This window comes from Amphiura filiformis, chromosome 12 (assembly GCF_039555335.1).
Source record: "Amphiura filiformis chromosome 12, Afil_fr2py, whole genome shotgun sequence".
Classification (NCBI taxonomy): domain Eukaryota; kingdom Metazoa; phylum Echinodermata; class Ophiuroidea; order Amphilepidida; family Amphiuridae; genus Amphiura; species Amphiura filiformis.
In genome coordinates, this window is record NC_092639.1 from 12292656 (window position 1) to 12308843 (window position 16188).

At 33.9% G+C, this 16188-nt stretch overlaps 1 protein-coding gene across 1 annotated transcript in view; it reads right to left on the reverse strand.

The window, feature by feature from the left end:
- Positions 1–16188, reverse strand: part of LOC140165807 (tyrosine-protein kinase Yes-like) — a 71708-nt gene that overhangs the window by 36593 nt on the left and 18927 nt on the right.

Below are 16188 nucleotides of genomic sequence, written 5' to 3' on the forward strand. Positions count from 1 at the left end.
TTAACAAAAAATATTTGAAAATCTCCAAAAATTGGTGAGGGCAGGGATGATATGTTATTTATTTTAATTGGCCTTATGTAGTCAATTATTAAACTTAGAGATCAACATTCATTGCAAAGTAAATTATCTAAAATATACAAATTTAGATATAGATCAACTCCACATAAATTGGAAAGTAATTACTAAATGATACATATAGGCCTATATACTTTTATCAGAACGCATCCACAATGTGTGGGACAGAGATACTTATCACTCAAGGCAATACCTTTGTACTACATGTAGGAAGCCTAGTGGCTTCCTGAGGGCAAGGACCATATTGTGGTATTGAATCAGTATGAATTGAAAAAAAGACCTTTTTCCCACAATTTCATCCCCATTTAAATATTCTTTTTTTACAAAGGGACTCTATAACCAATTGCCTGTAACCTTTTGCTATAATCTTAAGTCTAGGTACATATTACAGCAAAAAAATAACAATTGGCGCATCAACATCTCGGTACAAAAGTATTATTTCAAGATAATCTTCTGAGCAACAAGCAACAAGCAGTTACTAACCTATAATTTTATACACAAGAACAAAATTGTTACTAAAAATGTTGGCAAATGTGAGCAAATACAAATTTATGCAAGAATACGCAAGAAAAATGAATCAATCCTACACGATGACATCCAAAAAGCACTGTGTGTAGTAAGTGGAGTGTGCACCCATGCAATTTAATATACACAATTAATATAATAACATTTGCTCTGACTGGATCTTGATACCTAATTCTTATGCTTTTCACTTTTTTTTTTCATATCCTGAACTTTGGATAAGTTAATTTGTCCAAGTTTCTGGTTTTGTTTGTTTACCCAGGTTGGTCCGTGAGGAACACATGCTAATCCATGGCAAACCATGGACCGTTCCAAGCTCATACAAATGCACAAGCCTGGATAGCCAGTGTAGGCTAATATATTCATGCTGGCCTAGATAGCTTGCAGCAGTCAATCACATAATTACTTGATGTGACTTGCGGCATGTCTCCGAATCAGTGGAAGAAACTCTACTTGGAACCTACTAATCATAACTTTTCATTTTTTTTTTTTTTTTTTTTTTTTTTTTTTTTTTTTATTTATTTTTTTTTTCCAGTGTACATTTTACAATCATAGTTTACTCAGATAAATACAGAAATTTTGATTTCTATACACCAGGTATTTTTTAAATATTAAACAATACATAAACAGTACCAGCACACACACACACCCCCACATACATATTTATATAGCATTTGATTTGTCTAGCTTTTACAATAAGAAGAAAATGTTTAGTTGAAAAGTCCCTTCCAAACCTGCCATTTATTTTGATAAACTCGGTATTTTGAATCTTTTAAAAGAATGAATCTTTCCAATTTATGATAATATTCTATTTCCTTCTGAAGAGGGATAAAAGAAAGGGTCAATTTTGGCATCTTTTTCTGTATATATAAAACTTAGTTAGAATGAGAATTAAATTGATAGCACTATTTAGTTTTCCTAAATCTGTCCCGAAAGAATATGATTTCGGTTGAATGTGATAGGTATACCGAGTTTTTGTAAACACCAGGTTTCGAGCTGAGACCAAATGGGTTTAACCTTTTACAATCTGATAAAAGATGAATTATCGCTTCGGGTTCGTTGTTGCAAAAAGTACATATATTATCATTTCTTTTGCCAATTATAAACATAAATGTATTTGTGGTAAGAATTCCATTTAAAATTCTGTACTGAAACCACCGTAATTTTGTATCCATTGTACATTTAAATGGCAACAAAGAATATACCTTCCATTCATCATCTGAAAAGCTACTATTTAATTTTACTTCCCATTTTCGTTTTGCTCTTGGTATCTTTGAGGACATAAGTTGTTTACAGATTGATCTGCAACCTTTTTATCTTTTAAAATAAAACTGAAATGAAATGGGATAAACGGCTTAGGAATTGCAATAAATGTAGCGCTTTTCCTGAAATAGATGCTTGAAATTACTCTTAATTGCTAAATTACACTGTTGTATTCCAAAAAATTTAGCCGTAATCCATAATTTGTTTCAATTTCATGAAGAAAGAGAAAACGGTTTTGGTTAACTTGGACAAGGTCAGAGACAAAATCAATACCTGCTGTCCGGCATCTTTTATAATTTATTTCTTTACCACCAATCTTAAACCATTCGCTTTTCCCATAAACATGATCTTAACACATCATCAATTGTATTAGGATTGTGTTTTTTCTTTACTTAGACCAAGATAAAGAACTTCTTTCCAAAAAACATTTTGGGAATTTTGTGCTACTTTTAGTGTATAATTTGCGCCCTTTTCAAGATCATTAATATGTATACCAGTTGAAATAGAAAAAACATCAATCCTTTAGCATCAATACATCCATTTACAATTGTCTAATCCATGTACATTTCAGTGCTTCAAAGAATAAATCTACTTTAACCAATCTTAATCCACCTTCAGAATAATCATTTGACAATTGATCTCTACTTATTTTATCTCTTGTACCTTTCCAAATAAAATTATAGATTTTCTTTTGTAAATCTTTTATAAAGTCTTTTGACGGGTTAGGAATTGAAAGAACAAGGTGGTTAAACTTTGGTATCAGTAGGGATTTGACTATAGTTATTCTTCCAAAATCTGTCAAGTTTCTTTTAGACCAATGATGCATTACCTTTGTCACCGACTCCATAACCTTATCATAGTTCAAATTAACCATTTCAACCAAATTGGTTGAAAATTGTACTCCCAATGCAGAGAATTGTCCGTCTTCAACCCACTTTAGATTTTTATTTGTAATGCCAGGGTTTGGTTTTCTACCTCTAAGTGACCCAATATACACAACATTTGTTTTATCCTCGTTTATTTTCAACCCTGACAAACGCTCAAACAAAGCCAGTGTTTTTAACGCTTGTAGTAAACTTTCATTACTTCCATTTAAGATCACAGTCGAGTCATCAGCGTATTGGGTGATTTTACAATTAATATTTTCAACTGTAATACCACATATATCAGTATTTTTTCGTATGAGACAGCCCAACATTTCAGCACAAATTAGAAAGATATAAGGGACAAAGGGTCCCCTGTCTGCAACCTCTACCTAAATCGAATTGTTTTGAGGAATTTCCATTTACCAAAACTGAGGATTGACTTTTATTACAAAAAGTTTGATCCATTTTGTAAAAGATGGACCGATATTTAGAAAATCTAATGTTTTAAAAATGAATTTATGAGAAACGGAATCAAACGCTTTTTCAAAATCTATAAGCAATAGCATACCTGGTTGGTCATGTAATTTTGTGTATACAATTAAATCATAAAGTAATCTTATATTTTCTCCAATATACCTTCCTTTCATAAAACCTTTTTGATCATCATTTATTAGGCTTGGTAAAATCTGTTTCATTCTTTCAGCAATACACGATGAAGCTAGTTTATAGGTTATATTTAACAAAGTAATAGGACGCCAATTCTTTAGGAATTGTTTTGGTTTGTTTCCTTTAGGAAGGAGGGTAATAATCCCTAATCTCTGCGTAACTGATAATTCCCTGATTCATATGAGTAGTTCAGAGAACGTAAGAGAAAACCTCCCAAGTCTTGAAAAAAACTTTCCAAAATTCAGTGGTAAACCCATCAGACCCAGGACTTTTATTGTTTGACATTTTCTTCAAGGCAGTTAAAAGTTCGTTATAAGTCAAATGCCCTTCGAGCTTTTTTTTTAATTGATCTTGAGTTAATTGAGGTAAATCTGATCTTGAAAGATTTTGGTCGAATTCCTCCAAATATAAATTGTTGTCTTTACATTCATACAGTTTCGAGTAAAACTTAAAAGTTTCTTCCATTATTTGGTATTGATCTTTTATATCATCCCCGTTTGCATTTTGTAAATGAACGATTGCTTTATTTACACAGTTTCTTTTTTCCAAGTTCACAAAATATTTAGATGGTTTTTCTCCGTGTTCTATCCATCTTGCTTTGGATCGTAACATTACGCCTTCCATTTTTTCCTTCCTCATCTCCTCTAATTCGGACTTTTTAATTTCAACATTTTCTAAAACGTCTGTATTGTTTGAATCACCTAGCTCTTTTTCTAAAGTTTCTATATCTCTTTCAAGTATTTTTTCTTTATTTTTATTTTTTTGTTTTTTCTGATGCATATTTGATCGCTTCCCCCTTATCTCCATGAGCAATACTTCAAGAAACAGTTGTTCATTTATCGTAAACTCGAGCTCACTTGTAGGGATTTGATTTATATTATTTAAGTTATATGGTGATACTGCATATTGTTTCTTAACTTCACTAATTTTTTCTTAATCCTATCTATGTAATCAATTTCTTTTAATAGCGTATTATTGAATTTTCAAAATTTTTTCCCTCGTTTAATAGGGGACCCGTCGAGCGAAAGACTAATCAGCGAGTGGTCTGTTCGATATCCAGGGTCTATTTTAGATTTCACTAAATATGTTGTAAGCTCTTCCGATATCAGAAAAAAATCTAATCTGGACTGTTTTAAAGGAGTTGGTTGACGCCAGGTATATCTCAGTAGAGTTTGGGTTTTGAAGTCGCCACGGGTCTATCAATCCAAGTTCTTCTTTCATTTCTAAAACAGTTTTTCTCGCTTTTGGATTATTTATGCGAATATAATTCGAGGTATCTAATTTTGGATCTTGAACCAAATTCCAGTCACCACATAACACACAATGGGCATTATCAAATGTTTCTATTACCCTTTTAATGTCGTGATAAAAGTCTGGCTTGTCATCATTTGGACCATATATTGATATAAGTGTTATACGAACATTGTTAATAGATACATCTAAAGCTACCCAATTTCCTTCTTCATCATTTTGTGTTGTATGGACTTTATAATCTAAATTGTTATTGAGAAAAATGGCAACTCCTCTTGAATTTGAGGCAAAAGAGCTAAAAAAAGCTTCACCTCCCCATTCAGCTTTTACCATTATTTCCATATTCTTATCAAAATGAACATCTTGCAAACATAATATTGAAACACTTTTGTTACGCAAATAATGTAAAACATCTCTTCTTTTTTGTTTAGCATTTAAACCCCGGGAATTCATTGATAGAATTTTAACATCATTAGCCATACTTAATCATTTTCAATGTCTATAATGGTATCATGGAACACGTTTCATGAGGTAATTGTACATAGAAAACTCTAGACATACATATAAATTATACTTTGATAAATATGGCCACTCACCCGCACACACAAAACAGAACCATGCAAAAAGAACATGTAAAAAAAACAAAGAAAATTGGAACAAAATCTTGGTAGATACCCAAAAACAAACATAAAGAAACTAAAAAGTATCTACACACCGCACTCATCTCCGAGCCGACATGGAAACAGCATTTAAGAAAGGCAAACTTTTTTGTCTGATTTTTTCAGAATAGTAATTTGTAGCATGTTTTGTTTTTATCAATCAAGCTCCAAATATTACTCATTTTGTTCAAATTATTGTTTTGTTCAAAATCATACATAATTTAAAGTTGCATTTTTTGAATTTGTAAACAGTAGTATGTACATAGGTTTCCTATTTAAACAAAATTTACCAGCAAATGTTACCTTTCTGCAGTATCCATGTAAACTATAAATGCATTTAAACCACTAACGTGGTATAAAGCTATAGTATGAAACGCCAATACATATAATAAAGTGGATAACATTGGAAACTAATTATATTACATAAGTATTTTCCTTTCACCAAAGGCATTCAGACAAGAATGGCCTATGATTTCACAGTTTATTTTGTTTACATAACAATCATAGATTGTTATAACATAAACAATACATAATTATCATAAAGTGGATCCATTGGAAGCTATGTGACATAAGTATTTTCCTTTCACCATTGGCATTCAAACAGAAAATGATTTCACATTTTATTTTGTTTACATATATAGATTGTTATAACATAAACAATACATATCACAAATTGGATAACATTGAAAACTATGTGACATAAGTATTTTCCTTTCACCATAGGCATTCAAACACAAAAAAAGGGCCTATGATTTCACATTTTATTTTGTTTACATATTTTAGATTGTTATAACCTAAACAATACATAGAGTAGATAACATTGGAAACTATGTGACATTAGGTATTTTCCTATCACCATAGGCTTTCGAACACAAAAAGGCCTATGATTTCACATTTTGTTTTGTTTACATATTTATATATAGATTGTTATAACATAAACAATCCATATCATAAAGTGTGTGATGAGTATTTGCCTTTCATCATAGGTATTCAATCAAACACAAAAAGGCCTATGATTTCACATTTTATTTTGTTTATATATTTATATATAGATTGTTGTAACATAAACAATCCATATCATAAAGTATGTGATGAGTATTTTCCTTTCACCATAGGTATTCAATCAAACACAAAAAGGCATATGATTTCACATTTCATTTTGTTTACATATTTATATATATAGATTGTTATAACATAAACAATCCATATCATAAAGTATAAGATGAGTATTTGCCTTTCACCATAGGTATTCAATCAAACACAAAAGGCCTATGATTTCACATTTCATTTTGTTTATATATTTATATATAGATTGTTATAACATAAACAATCCATATCATAAAGTATAAGATGAGTATTTGCCTTTCACCATAGGTATTCAATCAAACACAAAAAGGCCTATGATTTCACATTTTATTTTGTTTACATATTTATATATAGATTGTTATAACATAAACAATCCATATCATAAAGTGTGTGATGAATATTTGCCTTTCACCATAGGTATTCAATCAAACACAAAAAGGCCTATGATTTCACATTTTATTTTGTTTACATATTTATATATAGATTGTTATAACATAAACAATCCATATCATAAAGTGTGTGATGAGTATTTGCCTTTCACCATAGGTATTCAATCAAACACAAAAAGGCCTATGATTTCACATTTTATTTTGTTTATATATTTATATATAGATTGTTGTAACATTAACAATCCATATCATAAAGTATGTGATGAGTATTTTCCTTTCACCATAGGTATTCAATCAAACACAAAAAGGCCCATGATTTCACATTTCATTTTGTTTACATATTTATATATAGATTGTTATAACATAAACAATCCATATCATAAAGTATAAGATGAGTATTTGCCTTTCACCATAGGTATTCAATCAAACACAAAAAGGCCTATGATTTTACATTTTATTTTGTTTTGTTTATATATTTATATATAGATTGTTGTAACATAAACAATCCATATCATAAAGTGTGTGATGAGTATTTGCTTTTCACCATAGGCATCCAAACACAAAAAGGCATATGATTTCACATTTTATTTTGTTTACATATTTATATATAGATTGTTTTGACCTAAACAATACATAGAGTAGATAACATTGGAAAGTATTTTCCTTTCACCATAGGCTTTCAATACACAGAAAAAGCCCATGATTTCACGCTTTTATTTTGTTTATATATAGATTGTTATAACATGAACAAATATTTTACAATATATATCATAAAGTGGATAACATTGAAAACAAGTATCTTCCTTTCACCATAGGCATAAGCATCATAAATGGTTTTGTTTGTTTTGGGTTTTTTTTTTATATCGTCGTACACATTTTCTGACTTTTCTTGCTTTTATAAGTTTATATTTTACAATTTTATGATACGATCCGAACACAGAAAGTGATTTTTTTTTTCAACACCCAATGTCATTTTTTCACTAATGTCATTACCTGTACTACCTTAACTTTTGAGACTTTCTTTTCCAAACCCAAAGTTGTACATAAAATTTATATGGTGTGCACATTTTATTTGAAACCGATTAAGGACTGGTTCATAATCAGCAATTTTTTTTCTTTTCAGCAAAATTAATATTGTTCGATATAAAGGATGCCGTTGATAATCTATCAATAGCTTGTTTGCAGTGTCAAAGAAAAAGACTTGCTATAGCATAGCTTGTTCAATTATTTGGTGTACATCTTCCAGGCACTGCCTTTTGCTTCCTTGGCACGATATTCTAAGTACACTTTCACCCCATTTACTCTGATTCTTGTTGAATTTCCTTCATTCCGTAGTCTTCTTGCTTGAGTAGCCAACTCACCCCTCGTATGTTTCATCTCTGCAGGGAGATCCGTGTAGCACATGACTGACTTCCTGTCCTTGATATAACCGCGAATTTGGCTTGCTTCTAAAACACAATCTCTGTCGGACATGCAACCAAAACGCACAATGATGGGATCCGGTCGTTCCTCTCCTTCCTGTTCATGCCGAGACGTAGCCACCTCTACTTTATTAACATAATTACTTACCACAGAAATAAAACATGCATATATTCCATTACAAAACTACACCATAATGTCCATAGAACATGTGAGGTAGACCATCTTTTGCAAATTAATAATTATCAGTCAAATGTACCATGTATATGCACAACATGCATAGTGTTGATAAAATGCTGCAGAGCTCACAAGTCACCAAAATGGAACTGCCCTACTACATATGAGACAATGAATAAGTAAACCAAATATCTTTTCAGGAGAATTCAAAAATATATTATTACAAATGTATATCTCTTGGTGTGGCTGGAAAACAAATGCTGCAGTTGTTTATGTGAATCCCAGTTGAACTTGAAATCCTTCAAAATCACTCAATTCGGCTATCACAAACTGCAGGTTTGGCAACTGCTTATGTGTCAGTATACGTAGAAGTGTGTGAATCATGGCATATTGATCTATCCACACTATAAACACTCACAAAAATAGCTTCATTCAAAAATCAAAAGTATTATTGATGTCCACTGCTATCAGTGTTATGTATAGAAACCCTGACATCTTCATCTAGGTCAACTCTAAATGTTCATCTACAAATATAATTATAATACCGGTAATTAGAACAATTGCCTTATTGGCTTATTGTATTCATGTTCTCATTATTTTAACCCAATAATTTTTGTTGTTGTTATTATTATTTTTTTTTTTTTTTGTAAATCCAGAATATTGATGCAGCGCTTTTATGCCCAGCATCCATGGCAGAGCCCAGCCAGGATTCTGTGTGCATTGATCAATAATAATTACCAAAAACATAATCAATACAATATTTAAATCAGTGCTTGGCAGTACATTGTGCATGTCAATACATGCATAATGTACCAATATTTCTTGTTATTTTTAACAAATTATTGTCAAGTTCCTGGATTAAAATAGGACTAATTGCTAATAACAATTGCTATTTTCGAACCCTGGCGGTGCCTAGTACGCTCTCGTAGGAAAATTGAGTAACTTGAAATTCCCCGTGGAGCAGATCGTGTCACATAAAAGTAATTTAGACACCCTCAGACCACCCCTACACACCACCCTATGCACACACCCCCACACCCCCATGTGTAATCACCTCCAAATTTAAGCTGGTAACTTTTCACCTGGGCCTGTAACTTTTTAGAGTTACAAGCCCGGCTGGCCAGTAACTTTTTGAGGCATATATTTGACACTGCACACACCACACACAATACAACTAGCAATATGGAGGCTTTACATTTTATATATTGTTATTCAATATTTAAACCATACAGCCTTTTTCACACAATTCAACATTGAAACTATGCATGTAAGAACCGGAAAGGACCGATATGAGGATAGTGTGCTAGCATACTTCCTGTTTTGTTTTAGGGACATGTACAATAATGTAGGCCTATATGCTTGTACAATGTTACAACACGATTTGTAATTATTGTATTGCATTACGTAGGCCTACATTGTTTTTAACAAAGCAGTTAGTGAGCTGCAAAAGACCAAGGAACCAAACCTCCCAGTCCCAAGGTTGTGAGTTGTGCGGCACAAGCCTGACCTGCATAAAATGGGATGCTGAAAACCCGGGGGGTTCACTCCCATTGTGGCCTGTACACCATCCGCGATAATAAAAATGCGTGAAAAGGGTAGTATTTTGTGGGCAGGCACGATACGCGCGTATCGTGTTTAGCGTGTCAAAAACATGAAAAATTGGAAAAAGGGTAGCAAAATTGACATGTGCGAATACGCGGAAAGGGTATGTAAATTGGATAGATCAAGAAAAAGCATGTAAAAAGAAATTTGTAGTGGAAATTTATCCTTGTTTAGGGTGCTTTTCAAAAATTGATTATAATCGCGGATGGTGTACAGGCCACAATGGGAGTGACCCCCTGGGGCTGAAAACCCGAAATGGCATACTATGCCACGACAGCTTTGAGTATGAACTTTGACCTCTATTAATAAGTATTATATTAGTGCGCCCACATGATCCCAAGTAGTTCTTGCTTGTTTTTTGTCCACTAGTCACCAAAGAAGCTAGATGATGAAAAATTAAATTGGGATCTTGTTGGCGCACGTTTTTATGATGCAGTAAAAAGCCCACATTGTGCTGCACATCATTGTTCGACGATGGAAATGGAATCGAGGTCAAATTAACCTCTACAATGAGGCTTAAAGTCAATTTTCAAAAAATCATTAAAATATGAAAAACAAGAGATCCCAACCTAATTTTTTCATTAATAGATAGACAATTACATTGTATCTCTTCTTTGATGAGATGCTATCCTGGGAGTCAGGTGACACTGGCGCGCAGAAATACAGGCAGGTAATTTTGACCTAGTCCTCTATTTACTCTTGTGGCCATCAAAAGTTTTTGCTGGAAAATGAAACTTACCACCATGGAGCTCTTTAATTTCAAACTAGTTCGGACTTGGGACCTTGATGGCGCACAATTTCACAATTTAAATCTTTCCTTTGGGCCGATTTTCGTTTCTTGCTATCATTTAAAGCCTGAGGCTGAAAGCATCACCACTAAAGATAGGCAGTCACTTGTGCACCTGGAAGTATGCTAACATTGGATTTCATTTCTTGTGTATTGTTCACTGTATGGAAAGCATATTATATATGTGACACGATCAAGGGAAATGAGTCGGATGTCGCTAACATTGATTTGGAGATATTGGCAAAGAAAGTTTTAAAATTCTTTTGTTTTCTATTGTTTTCAGCAATTAATAAATTGACATAACTTTGTATCGAAAGGTCGTATCAATATGGGGTTTTCAGTTTCTGAAAGCTCAAAATGTCCTCTTTAGAGACATACGTAAAACTCAACCAGGGTCGACATATGTGACTCTTTCCCGTTGATCATGTCACATATGTTGTGTCTCACATCGGTAGTATATGGCATATGATTTATCATCAGCGGTCAAATTCGATGGTATCGCATCGCATTTTGCGATGCAATTTCCATCAACTGCTATGCACTTTTCCAAAATGCATCGCTAAAAGTGCTATACATAAATTTGAGCTAAATTTCACGTTGCATTTGCCTCAAAAGTCCCTAAATGCATCGCTATTTGCGAGCCAAATTCCGCGACACGTCGCATTTACCTCAAAACACATCTGAATGATCTGGAATTCCCCTGAAAATCAAAAACATCACGCAGTCGGTATTTGCTTATTCTGATCTCGTTACATCTAAGATAATTATGCTGTATTCCGTTGCAAAAATAAGATAAAGCAATGTTGGGTACCATATTGCGGAATCTGTCGTGGTTGATTGCTTATGTCATGCTTATGTTTACTAGCGTTACTCCCCCAATTATGCGAGAGAATGTACGCCATTGCACGCACTAACTATACACAAAATCATAACACATGTTCCTGGTGAAGGAGTTACCAAAACCATAAGATCAGCGACCTTGGACGCTTGCAATATTTTTACGGGGATGAGATAATGTCGAGATAATGTTGAACAAAAATTAGGTGAAGAGTTTACTGAAGACCTAATCTGGTTTTATCGTTTTTGAAGGTTTTTTTCATCTGTGGAATTTTTGCTGTTCTTTATGGTCGTGGAAGCGACTTTACCAGTTTGCAAAATTGCAACATTATTTTTCAATGCTCATTCCTCGCGGTAAAAGTATAGGCCTACCCTTTTTTTCAAATGCTACAATGTATGATCCATCATCCTGCTTCGTGCATATAATTATATTTGCTAATTGCCCTCAAACTCTGCCCTCGAGCGTGACATATGATCGTCTGGGGGCTTTATAGCCGAGAGTTGTAGATTCGCTACGTACGCAAATACAAATATTGCATCGCAAAATGCTACGCATTTTTCTTTTTTTGCATAGCAAAATAACTGCTATATGCAAAATTTGGAAACTGCTATACAAACATATGTTTTGCATCGCACAAACAGCTATGCAAAAAAATTGACTGAATTCGAACCCTGTTTATCATTCTAGATTTTTGAAAGATAAAGTCATAGAAAACATTGATTAAAAAAGTGCAGTAGTATGGTCTCCCAAAACCCTGAATTTATCTTCTCAGACCTGATATATGGATGTCCCAATATATTGAAGAATATCGCTCTGAGCAACCTCGGGCCAAGGTTGCCAAACAAAGATTATCCCAAGTCGCTGGTAATAGCCGGGAAATGTCGCCCAAAAAGTCAATTTAGGGGCTCTCCACCCCTTTTATTTCTACACCCCCTTCTATTTCGAAATTTTTGGGAAAGGCTGAAATAAATGATAAAAAACTAACAACAAAAACTGGAAAAAACTGAAAAAAAAAAACAATTAAAAAAGGCAAGACAAATTAAAGGTCGGCTTGGAGGGTTCTACAACTCCTTTTATTTCTGAAATTTCTTGGAAAGGTTTAAAAATAAATTATAAAAAAATAACAAAAACTGATTTTTTTTAAAGGGGGTACTACACCCCTGCCCAATTTTGTGCCTATTTTTGCATTTTTCTCAAAAATTATAGTGCATTGGTGGCAAGTAAGATATGTGTATTATATGGGCAAGGACTACAACTACTGCACTGGAAATTTTATTTCAGCACAGACAACAGTTGTGGAGTTACAGTCAAAAATGAGGGAAAACCAATATTTGATCAATAAATCAATAACTACCGTACTTGCCTTGAGTTGCTGAATTTTCAGTGTAGTAGTTGACAAAATGACTATTCAAATAATAATATTTACATACACTGGTTTTACACCCCCATTGAAATCCATGCTCATTGTTTGTTAACAATTCACTGAACTGGAAAATTGCTTATTTTCACTGATTTATAAGAGGCTAAGAGCCCATAATGATTTTAATGCCAGAACCATCCATGTGTAAAATGCACCCAATGCTGTTTTTGGACTGGGAGCTAAAATGAGCTTCTGGTTGGAACCGGATGGCTCCTGGTCCTATAGTTTGTAGTATAAAATATTGGACACACCAGGAGCCAAAACTTGGCAACCATGGCTAAAAAAGGCCTGGGTGCCTGTTACAGGGGTCGAAATACAAAATAAAACTTACATGCACAACAATTTTTTCCTAAAATTGGCTGATTTTCTAAAATTTTACATGCACAGGCAAAATTCTACTTGCACAGCCTGGCATTTGAGGTGCAGTGCCTAAAAAGTGGTCTAAATTTGTGTCAATATACAGTACATACATCTATACATAATCCCTCATTGTTACTGCCACACTAGTTTTAGACCTTTTGCTGAATTTGTAGACACTTGGGTTTCAGTGAGAGGAGTTTAGGTAAGAACAGTAATGTTGTAGTAACTACAAATTTCGAACGTTTGAGGACTTGTTCTCAAGTTGTAGCAGGTTCACCTTGGTCTGGGGCGGACATTTTAAAAATGAATTCAGAAGAACAGCAACGACATCACTTGCATTACATTCCAGGTGTTAAATCTACATCATATGCAAAATTTGATGAAATTCGCACGAGTCCGTTTTATTTTAGGGCCATTTGTCTATAACTGGTCTTTACATGTAGACCTATGGAGAGAGTGCCCGTTGAGGGCGCTATAACCCCAATTTTAGGGGAAAAATGTGATTTTTAAAAAGCGGACTCGTCTGAATTTTCTAAAATTTTCAGAGTATGTAGTATGAACATGTAGAAATATAATCAAGTAGTTGCCCTACCTGTTCTCCTCCGAAAAAATAAAAAGTCCTATACCTCAATGATAATGTAACCTAGGTGGGTTCAGTGTCTTCAGTGTTAAATTGTTTTCATTATAAATGTTGCAAAATATTAATATTGAGAAAAATAACAACCTGTTTGACCGCTCCATATATTCATACATTGCTCACAGGCTGTGTTTTCATATTTTGTGGTGAAGAATGATTACAAATATGTGTAATTTGCAATCATTTTTGGAGCAACTATTTCTTTGTACCGACGGCTAATTAAAGTATGTACATGTACATGTATAGGCCTACACAGCACTTGTTGGAAGTTGGAACTCCCGGTCGGAGACGGGAGTTTCAATTATTGGAACTGAGCCTGAGCAGGACCTGTTAATAATATTATGACAAACATGCAAGCTAGGAGCCTTGTATTTTTTAGTGCAAACTCTAATTGAAATCATGAAATTGTGTTGAACTTGCACCCGATCTTTGTATACAGATCCTCCTACATGTATCTACCGCTCGCTAGTTAGACCATCATTGGAATATTGCGCAGCGGTTTGGGACCCGTACACCACAGAACACACATATCAGGTCGAAGCAGTACAAAGGAGAGCAGCCCGATTTGTTAAGAACGACTATATAAAATGGCAGATCATACAGTAGTGTCACCACCATGTTTCAAGACTTTCAATGGGGAACACTTGCCACTTGCCAGGAGGAGGAACATCACCCGCCGGTCTAGCCTTATTTCAAAAATCACTTTCAGAGTTACCTTTCCATACCAGTATGAACACTACTGCGCTGCGCCCGGTACAGCGCTCAACCAGCTGGCCATTGGCCTGTAACTTTTTGGCCTGGCCGGTAACTTTTCTGACTGGCATCTAGTTGCCGACCCGGCTGGCGGTAACTTTTAAGGTCAAGCCGGCTGGCGGTAACTTTTTGAGGCATATTTCGAACACTGTGTGCGCCATCCTGCAGCTTTCCTGTGCTAGCCTTCTTTTGTTAAAATCCTGGGCAGGGTGTATCACTGATGCATATAATCCATCCGTTTTATGACTGAGCTTTCCTGAGGCGCGCGCTTAGCGAGGGGAATCCTGCCTTCTTTCTGTGTGAAAATGTGGTAGGGTATTTCAATATGAGCCCCTACTCATTCACCCCAAGAACCGTCATAGACTGGAATAATCTACCTCAAGAAATAACCAACATCAAAGATCCCAAAGCATTCAAGAACCAGGCCCTCGAAATCCGCGGTAACGCGGCCGCGCCTTTCCCAGAAAAAAAAAATGTTTTCCTACACACCCACAAACCTCACTGCATGTATTCAAACCACCCAAGTCCAACTAACCTTTAACATAACCCAAAACCCTTGCCCTTACCCCCAAAAGGGAATTAGGGTAGAAATTGATTTCACCTGAAAATGACAGAAAATCAGACCTATATATTGCATGAATGTGTTTATAACGTTTTAATAACTTTAAATTTGCCTCATTTCAATTTTCATGGAAATTGTTATTTTTATTGCTAACAAAATAAAAGAGAAACATTTCACATAATTTTTGAAATTTAAAAACATTTCTAAAATTCTGGAAATACAAAAAAAATACATTTAAGTGCAAAAGCTTTTTTCTTCTGGGTAAGAACTTTTTCTTACATGCAACAGCTTTTTATTGCAGGGTAGAAATTTGATAAATAGGTCATCATATACAAAATGCATTCATGGACCTATTTATCAAATTTCTAACCTGCAAGAAAAAGGATGTTGCATGCAAGAAACAAATTCTTACCCAGAATAAAAAAGCTTATGCACTTAAATGTATTTTTTTTTGGTATTTTCAGAATTTTAGATTTTTCAAAATTATGTGAAAGCTTTCTCCTTCCTATAATAAGCCATAAAAATAGCTATTTTGGTGAGATGAGGCTAAATAAAGTAATTGAAACTTTATATATTCATGAATTTAAAGGAGTATTTTGTGATCCTAGCATCCTCTTTTTATGACATTTTTCAGTACATATTTCCAAAATTTCAGTTGATTCCGATATTATGCGTTTGCGAGTTATGCATGATTATGTGTATTACACTGCTCCATAGACAATACGTTGTAATTTCGTTCTGGTGCACCAGAACGAAATTCAAATTTCACGATATCTTTGCTACACTAATTAATCTGCAAGAAATATTTTGTATATAAACATTATGTAGCCAGAGGTTTCCAGTGATATAAAAATCT